Source organism: Myotis daubentonii, chromosome 5 (assembly GCF_963259705.1).
Source record: "Myotis daubentonii chromosome 5, mMyoDau2.1, whole genome shotgun sequence".
Lineage (NCBI taxonomy): Eukaryota > Metazoa > Chordata > Mammalia > Chiroptera > Vespertilionidae > Myotis > Myotis daubentonii.
The window spans coordinates 17,200,451-17,209,425 of NC_081844.1; the positions used below are offsets into that span (position 1 = coordinate 17,200,451).

General features: G+C 46.6%; 1 pseudogene; it reads right to left on the minus strand.

Moving 5' to 3' along the window:
• Nucleotides 1-1,878: 1,878 nt before the first annotated feature.
• Nucleotides 1,879-4,678, minus strand: LOC132234387 (protein unc-119 homolog A-like; annotated as a pseudogene).
• Nucleotides 4,679-8,975: the final 4,297 nt, after the last annotated feature.

Below are 8,975 nucleotides of genomic sequence, written 5' to 3' on the forward strand. Positions count from 1 at the left end.
GGAAATATTACCAAACCATTCTTTTGACAATGGACTTATACCTAGAATACATATAGAGAAGTCTCAAGTCTCAACAGTAAAGAAAACAACAACAGTGAAAAACATTAGAGAAGAGAAATGAATGGCATATAAGTACATGAAAAGTTGCTCAACATCATTAGCCATTAAGAAATATAAATGAAAACCACAATGATAAATCACTACACACCCATTAGAATGGCTATTATTTTATTTGAAAGATAAGGTCAGATGTTGAAAAGGCCATGAAAAAGGTAGATTTAGAGGGAATTTCTGGTGGAAATGTCAAGTGACATAACCCCTCTGGAACACAGTCTGGTGCTTGCTTGTAAGAATAAACATGCATTTATTATATGACCCCAGCATTACACTCATGGACATTTAGCCCCGGCGAAGTGAAAGCCTATGTTCACAACGACCTGTCTGTGAATTTTCATAGCAGCTTGATTTGTAACAGCCCCAACCTGGAAACAACACAGTGTCCTTTGGTGGGTGGGTGGTTAAACAAACTCTGGTACATCTATGCCACAGAATTACTTGGCAATAAATAGGAACAAGCAAATGATACCCACAACTTCAGCTTGGATAGATCTTGAAGGTATTATGCTCAGTGAAAAAAATTTAAAAAGAAACATCTCAAATGGTTACACAGTGTAATTCTAGAAATGGAGAACAGATGAGTGATTTCCAGGGGACACGGATGGGGTTGGGGGTGTGAATGTGACTACAAAGGTACTACATCACCTTTGGGTGATGGAACCGATATATATCCACATATGGGATTAAATTGCATAGAATTGTATACATAAGCCCACATGCAAATGAGTATGTGTGAAACATTGGTAAAATCTGAATATTCTTTGTAGTCTAATGAATAATATTGTACCAATGCCAATTACTTGGGCTACAGTTATAGAAGTTGAACCAAGCTGGTGAAAAATTCAAGGGACTCTGTGTACTATATTTGCAACTTCTTATGAATGTATAATCATTTCAGAATTTTAAAGAAGTTAAAAATAAATAAATGACATATAATTCCTTTCTTGTCAGCTCAGGGGGTCAAGAAACACCCCAGTATTGACAGCATACCGAGTGCCTATCTCTTGGGTTGTAATGCCGCTCTCCAATAAAAGAAACCGGGGCTCTTGGAGAAATAGTCAACTTTATCACTGGGGCAGGAGATGTACAAGATTAGTCTGGATCATCTTTTTTAAAGCAAGACTTAGAAATATATTTTTTCCTTTTTTTTTTCTTTCTTCCTTTTTAATATAAAAGGGGGAAGAGTTTATTGAAAACTATATACAGTTGGTTTAATCACTACCACAATTGGATGTCGGGGCCAATCCTTCCCACACCTCAGGCGGTATCTTGATTCCTGATGGTGGAGGCTAGGGCTGGAGCCAGTGCCCATACTCCCTTGGGAAGCTTGGCAGCCAGACTCCATCAATGATCTTCATCTGTTAATTTTCAATTTTAAATGGCCTATCAATGCTAGGCAGAGGGCAAGGAGTGGGTCCCTGCCCCAACCTAGTCAAAGCCTGGATAGGGGAACACTATTCTGAAACTTGGTCCCAAGAGGTTCAGCTATGCTGCCCAGAAGTCCTGGCTACTCCTCCAGCAGGAGGCCTTCCTGGGCATGGAGGCAAACAGCCCCCCTACCACCTCAGGCCACCCATGTGCAGGACCCATAAGCTTCATGGACTTGGACTGGGAACATCAGACACCCTCCCTCCCAATATTGACTCAGGGTCCAGAGTTCCTGGAACACTCCCAGGCAGAAGACCTGGGTTGAGAGGTGAGTGTTGGGGAAGTCACAGCTGAGGGACCAGGACCCTCCTGGGGTAGGGAGCAATTGAGGCATCAGGGCGTCCCATTGTAGGAATAGTCTGCTTTGCTGTGCATCACTAGCCCATCATCCACAAGGTAGAAGCTGTCAGTCTGTGTCTCATATGGGTGATGGATCATCTCATTGATCAGCTCCTTAGAGAGAGGGGTGGAGTCATAGGTATTCTTGCTGCTGAGAATGCAGAAGCCACAATGGAAGTCAAAGCTCTTGAGAAGCTGGTTTCAGAAGTAGTCTATCACCTCCATGTCGATCATGTGGAAGTTGTTGACAGGTTTGTCTCCTGCTGTGAACCCCACCATGGCTCCCACCTGCCTCAGGCAGAGAAAGGTAGGCATGAACTGGTATTAGACAAAGCACCCAGCGTTGGATTCCAGGTCCTGTGGGTTGTTGGCAAACCCCTCTTAATTTCACAGAGGACAGTGCCTGAATCCATGTTCCGAATCTTGAACCTGATGAAGTAGAATCCTATATAATAAAAGGCTAATATGCAAATCGACCAATCAGCAGAACGACTGGTCACTATGATGTACAATAACCACCAGAGGGCAGACGCTCAATGCAGGAGCTACCCCCTGGTGTTCAGTGCACTCCCACAGGGGAAGTGCCACTCAGCCAGAAGCCAGGCTCATGGCTGGTGAGCACAGCCGCAGGTAGACATCTCCCAGGGGGAGTGGGCCTAAGCTGTCAGGCATACATCTCCCGGACTGCACCAGGCCTCTAATATATATAAATTCCCCTCCAGGGAGCACAGGTAGGCACCCTTGACCTGACAAAGCCCATACATCCTCTGGCTCGATCAGCTGCCCCTTTATAGTGGCCTGGCCTAGGCTTTGGGTTCTGACTGGGACCCAGATTTGGATTCCGCCTGCAGCTGTGGCTCCCAAGCTCAGGGTCTGAGGTCCCTGTTCTGCCCCTATCCCACATCTACTACCCAACTTCATCTCCTGGTCTTCAAGATTCCTGGTCTGAGGGGCCAGGGTTCCCCTGCTGCTGCCTGGCTGCCTGTGCCCACTGGATCTGAGAAGGGGGAGTAAAAATTTAATTTTTCTTAAAGGGTTCAACATTGACTAAGAAACTAATTAAATCCATACGACAGGCTCATGTAAATACTGCAAATGTATAAACTAACAAAACATAGACAAATAGAATATATATTAGAGGCCCAATACAAAAATTCGTACAAGGGGCTCAGCCCTTGCAGCCCCGGCTTTATCTGGAAGGTCGTCCGGCTATCCGGGCTAATTAGCATATTATGCTTTTAATATATATACTAGGGGCCCGGTGCACGAAATTCGTGCACTGGGTGTGTGTGGGGAGGGAAGTGTCCCTCAGCCCAGCCTGCCCCCTCTCACATACTTGGAGCCCTCAGGCGTTGACCCCCATCACCCTCCAATCGCAGGATTGGCCCCTTGCCCAGGCCTGATGCCTCGGCCAGAGGCGTAGACCCCCATCACCCTCCGATCGCCTGATCGGCCCCTTGCCCAGGCCTGACGCCTCCGCCAGAGGTGTCAGGCTTGGACAGGGGACCCCCATCTCCCCCTGATCACTGGCTCTGGACCCCGCCCAGGCCTGAGGCCTCTGGCCCAGGAATCATGCCTGGGCAGGGGACCCCCATCTCCCTCTGATCGCTTGCTCCACCCCCTGCCCAAGCCTGACGCCTCTGACCCAGGCTTCAGGCCTGGGCTAGGGGACCATCATATCCCCCCAATCCCTGGCTCCGCCCCCCACCCAGGCCTGATGCCTCGGCCAGAGGAGTTGACCCTCATCACCCTCTGATCACCAATCACCGGATTGGCCCCTTGACCAGGCCTGAGGCCTCTGGCAGAGGTGTCAGGCCTGGGCAGGGGACCCCCAGCTCCCCGTGGTTGCAGGCTCCGCCCCTGCCCAGGCCTAACACCTCTGGCCTAGGCGTCCGGCCCGGGCAACAGGGACCCACAGCTGCAGCGGCCCTGCGATCATGGGCTCCGCTTTAGGCCTAGGCAAGGGACCCCTAGCTCCCGGGACTGCCAGCTTCGACCATGCCCAGCTCCCATCACTGGCTCCACCCCTACTTCCTACTATCACTGGCCAGGGCGGCAAAGGCACCTGATTCTCCGATCATGGCTGGGGGGCAGGGCAAAGGCGGCCCCAGGGCCGCCTTTGCCCTGCCCCCCAGCTCTTAGCTCCCCCCTGGGTTTCCGATCACTGTCAGTGGAAGGGGGCTTCTTCCTGCTTTCCCTTTCGCCTCCCTGCATTGTGCCTACATATGCAAATTAACCGCCATCTTGTTGGCAGTTAACTGCCAATGTTAGTTGGCAGTTAACTGCCAATCATAGTTGGCAGTTAATTTGCATATAGCCCTGATTAGCCAATGAAAAGGGTATCGTCGTACGCCAATTACCATTTTTCTTAGATAAGATATATATATATATATAGATATATATATATATAGATATAGATATAGATATAGATATATAGATATATAGATATATAGATATATAGATATATAGATATATAGATATATATATATATAGATATATAGATATATAGATATATAGATATATATATATGCACATATTCATTCTAGAATTTTAAAGAGTACCAGTACAATTGGTTCATTTTATGTCTTCATTTGCTCTAGACTTGTTTCATACTCTCTTACAATAATTTTTGTTTTGACCCACCAGTGCTGTTTTCAGACTGAAAATATCTTGGAATATTATGGTGATCAAATAAAATTTAAATTATTTTTAGAATTTACCTTGTAGTCTCCTTTTACATGGACCAAATTCTATTTGATTCTGTTTTTTTCTTATTTACCTCATTCTCGGCCATCAAGGATTCATTCCCCAGCGGCTGAAGCCAGACAACCGACAACTGTCTGGAAGTGACAGGGGTCTCAAGGAGCTTTGGTGGGGCCTGGCTGCCCCACATGCCCAAAGTTTTAGATTCATTATAACATCAATTTACAACTCTAGAGCATTGAAAAACACAGGTGGGACCCGGCTGCTGTGGCTCAGCTGTTGAACAACAACCTATGCACAAGGTTGGATTCTCTTCAGGGTACATGCCAGGTTTGCTGGCTCGATCCCCACTAGGGGACTTTCATGTTTCTCACTCATCAATGTTTCTATCTCTCTATCCCTCTCCCTTCCTCTCTCTCTAAAAATTAATTAAAAACACACACACATATTTACAAAACACAAGTGGGGAGGAATATTGAACTCTACCAGGGACCAGATCAGGAGTGGGGGAGTCTGATCTCCGATCTGGATTGATTCTGCCAAAGCTCATAAGACGTCTCTCTCCCTGATACATGAAGTTGGGTACATTGTGCAGGAGTAGAGACCAGAAGAAACAGGCAAAGGGACACAATTATGAAATCTAGAAAACCACATGAGAAGAATATGAGAGCAAATTGGGTAATAAGCCAAGCAAAACAGTCCAGATCATCTTTGTGTAACTTATTCTAAATACATAATTTTACTCTATAATTTAATATCCAAGCCTTGAGCAATGAGAGACAGATGCTAAAAGGTATCCGAATTTCACAAAAAGAAAACCTGATAAAAATAATTAAACATAGTGACTCAGACCAATGTAAGTCAACAACAGGTAGATCACAGAAATGAGGGAAGGAATTGCAAGGAGAAAGAGTTGTACGGTATAGAGATTTTCTCTCGGATATACTCATAAAAGTTTTTGATGATTCCTTAGGAATAAAAATTAATAGTGTATATCAGAACATCTCCAACATCAGAACATACAAAAGTCACCTGAAAAATATATATAGTTTGCTTTATGTAACTGTATTAAATAAATGGGGATAATGTATACATAGTTCTTATTGCAGAGTGTGCTTTGAGTCATTTTCTAGTAGTTACTTTATTTACTAACAAAGCCTTCTGGATATAGTTGTTGATTCTGATCTTGAACACGTGTATGCCCTGTGAGGGCTGCAGTCATAATACGGACTCATCTCAGAATGGCACCTAAATCAAGGTCAACCTGTCTGGCAGTGCCCAGGGACTTAAATCAGCCTGATTATCCTCTTCTGCATTAGAGACAATGCTATGTCCTTTCCTTTTCCTTTCCCTGACCCCACAGAAAGACTGCATTTCTCAGCATCCTTGCAGTTGGTCAGGGCATGTGATTAGTTCTGGCCAATGAGCTACACATATGTGACAGGAAGCCCCTCAAGGCCAAAGAATAAGAGAACAGCATGAGTTTCCTCACACTCTCTCCTCCCTGCTCTGCTTACCTTGGGCACTTCATATCAAGGTGGCCAAGCCCTAGGATGGAGATGGCCTGATTCCTGAGCCATTACCTAGAGCAAGATATCCTGAAGAGATGAGCCATTACCTGGAGCGAGTTATCCCCTTTCACACAATAGGCCTTCCTTCCCCTGGCTGCTGGCACTGGTCTTCCTCCAGCACCCAGGACCCAGGTCTTTGGTCCGGCCACAGCGAGGTTTGGCTTCTCCACTGCGGCCACAGCAGAGAAGCCAAACCTCTTCCATCTTCAGTGTTCAGTCTTCACTCCTGCCAGAGCCTTCAGTCTTCGCTCAGCGCATGCATATGCAAATTAACCACCATCTTTGTTGGGTTAATTTGCATGGTCGCTCTGATTGATTGGTGAGCATAGCAGAGTGACACCAATTTGCATGTTTCTCTTTTATTAGTGTAGACTAGAGGCCCGGTGCACAAAAATTTGTGCACTCGGTGGGGAGGGTGATTCCCTCAGCCCGGCCTGTGCCCTCTCGCAGCCTGGGACCCCTCAGGGGATGACCACATGCTGGCTTAGGCCCACTCCCTGGGGTATTGGGCCTAAAATGGCAATCAGACATCCCTCTGGAAGCCTGGCAGCCCTTGGGGGATGTCCACTTGCCAGCGGGGAGCAGGCCTTAGCTGCAGTTGGACATCCTTAGCGCTGCTGAGGAGGCGGGAGAGGCTCCTACTACCACCGCTGTACTGGCAGCCATCAGCCTGGCTTGTGGATGAGCAGAGATCCCCCTGTGGGAGCGCACTGACCACCAGGGGGCAGCTCCTGCATTGAGCGTCTGCCCCCTGGTGGTCAGTGTGTGTCACAGTGACCAGTCATTCCCAGTCTTTCTGCTGTTAGGGTCAGTTTTCTTATTACCCTTTTATTATATAGGATAGAGGCCTGGTGCACGGGTGGGGGCCAGCTGGTTTGCCCTGAAGGGTGTCCCGGATCAGGGTGGGGGTCCTGCTGGGGTGCCTGGCCAGCCTGGGTGAGGTGCTGATGGGTGTTTTCAGGCTGGTCACACCCCCTTAAGGGTGGGGGTCCCCACTGGGGTGCCTGGCCAGCCCGAGTGAGGGGCTGATGGCTGTTTGCAGGCTGGTCAAGCCCCCCCCCCAGTTGGGGACCCTCACCCATGGAGGTTTGGCCAGCCTGGGTGAGGGTCTGATGGCTGTTTGCAGGCTGGCCACAACCCCTTTAGGGTGAGGGGTCCCCACTGGGGTGCCTGGCCAGTCTGGGTGAGGGGCTAATGGCCATTTTCAGGCTGGCCAAGCCCACTGGTGACAGAAGCTCCCAGACTCTCCTTTTCTTCTTTTTCTTTTTTTTATTCTGGAATTTATTTATCTTCTATAATTGAAACTTTGTTGCCTTCAGTGGAGCTCAGAGCCAGCTGGGAAGCTTGGCTTCCTCCATCACTGGAGCAACCAAGCCTCCTGCTCACTTTAGCTCCGTGGCTGCTGGCCGCCATCTTGGTTGTTTGGGTTAATTTGCATATAGTCTCTCTGATTGGCTGGTGGGTGTGGCTTAAGGCATAGTGAAGGTACGGAATTTGCATGTTTGTCTTTTATTAGATTAGATGGTTTTGCATTCAGCTAATGAGATTTCAGGGTTAGTTGTTATTGCAACCTTACCTTGCCTATTTTGACTGACATTTTCCTTCCAAGCCAAGCATCATAACAATAGTATACATCATCAAAAAATATGTAATTCTACATTTTCAACTTATTGTTATTACTTAGAATATAGGAGTTTTTATTATTCCACATTTGCCTTTCTGTATACCTATAATCCTGTCTAAACAGTTATCTCTAATACTAATTCTAATAAGTAACAATATTTTGAGGGTTAGCTCATTTTCTATATGTATATGTAAAACTTATATATCCTGTTTTCTATAGAGCCCTAGTTTTTTCCTCTTCCTAAAATGTTGTTTCTCCAGATACTGCTGGGTTAGCTTTCTTATCTTCTTTAACGCTAAGTCTCTTCTTCTCAATGAGGCCTGCCCTGACTATGCTATCTAATCCTACCAACTGCACCTCCACACACACACAGAGGCATACACACACACACACATACACGCACACACACATCATACACACATACACATACCACACACATACCCACACACACACCACACACACACACAAACACACCATACACATACCATACATGCACACATACCCATACACACACCGTATACACATACACATACACACACAACACACATACCCACACACACAGACATACATAGACACACACACACACCATAAACACATACACATACACACATACACACACACCACACACAGACACATTATACACACACACATATCCCCACACATACCACACACCCATACACCCACACATACCATACACACACCCCATACACACATACACATACCCACACACATCACACACAGCATACACACATGTACACATACCTACACACACACCATACACACACAGACACACACCATACACACACACCATACAAACACACCAGACACACACAGAGACACACCCACACCATACACAGATACACATACCCACATACACCATACCCATAGAAACATCATACACACACACCATACACAAATATACCACACACATACCACACACATGCACACGCATATCCACACACACAGCATATATACACACCACACACACACATACCCCCACACACATACATACATACCCACATACCCACACACACAGCACACACACACAGCACACACACACACTCATACCCAGACACACACCATACACACACACCATACATACATACACACAATACACATGCACACACACACACACCATATACACACACACCATACACACATGCATGCATATCCACATACCCTCCACACACAGT